This window comes from Gekko japonicus, unplaced genomic scaffold (assembly GCF_001447785.1).
Source record: "Gekko japonicus isolate JY-2015 unplaced genomic scaffold, Gekko_japonicus_V1.1 scaffold1155, whole genome shotgun sequence".
Classification (NCBI taxonomy): Eukaryota; Metazoa; Chordata; class Lepidosauria; order Squamata; family Gekkonidae; genus Gekko; species Gekko japonicus.
Genome location: NW_015166457.1, coordinates 362,988 through 363,723, shown reverse-complemented (window position 1 = coordinate 363,723; position 736 = coordinate 362,988). Strand labels below are relative to the sequence as shown.

At 58.3% G+C, this 736-nt stretch overlaps 1 protein-coding gene across 2 annotated transcripts in view; it reads right to left on the bottom strand.

The window, feature by feature from the left end:
* Positions 1-438, bottom strand: part of SHPRH (SNF2 histone linker PHD RING helicase, E3 ubiquitin protein ligase) — a 75,079-nt gene extending 74,641 nt beyond the window's left edge. For both annotated transcript variants that reach the window (XM_015412045.1, XM_015412046.1), the window contains exon 1: positions 200-438. The gene's annotated coding sequence lies outside the window, so the exon portion shown is untranslated. The remainder of the gene's footprint in view (positions 1-199) is intronic.
* Between the last annotated feature and the right edge of the window lie 298 nt (positions 439-736).

Here is a 736-nt window from a genome sequence, read left to right as displayed (position 1 = left end):
GGGAAAGACGGCCAAAGGGTACAAAACTACGGGAGGACTACGCAAATAATACCACGCCACCCCAACCAGGCATCACTCCAGCAAGGCCTGTGTGCAGCTGGCACAACTGACAGTGTACGGTGGTGGGGGAGGATGCTGCTAGGCAGCCAGTATAGGGAAAAAAGGGAACAAAACGTCGCTAACAGACCCTCTCTCTCACCAATTGCCGTTCCTCCGCATAACGTGCCTGAGGGTTAAATGCAGCTCCTGCGGTCTCCCCGCGGGCCTTTCTGAACGCTTCCAGGGCCCTGCGGGGCCGGCCGCAGAGATCCACCGTCGGACTCTCCGCAGGCCAGCACAACCACCATCCTTCAACGGGGGTGGGGGGAGGAGGCAGGAAATCGCCTCAGAGTTGACAAAGCGAGCGGAGGCACAGAAGGAGCCCCGGACACCAACGCGGCCCCGCCTCCTCCGTGCGCTCTCACATGCGCGCGCGCGCCCCAGAAACCAGGAAGCGATAGTAAGAGGCGCGCATGCCCAATAGCTTCTTTCCCCATCGGCGTTGTCCAGTTGCACTGGGTTCGTCTTTGGTCGTAGGTAGACCGTAAACGGAAAGACCGAAGCCTCTTGCTGGGATAGGCAGGCGGTTTTGTTGGTTGAGGCGGGTGGGGAAAGGCTGTTACAAACTTGGAACAGGGTTTCTCAGATAAGGGTCGAAATGAATTTCTTCCAGACTTGCTGCTGGCAAATGTTTGCT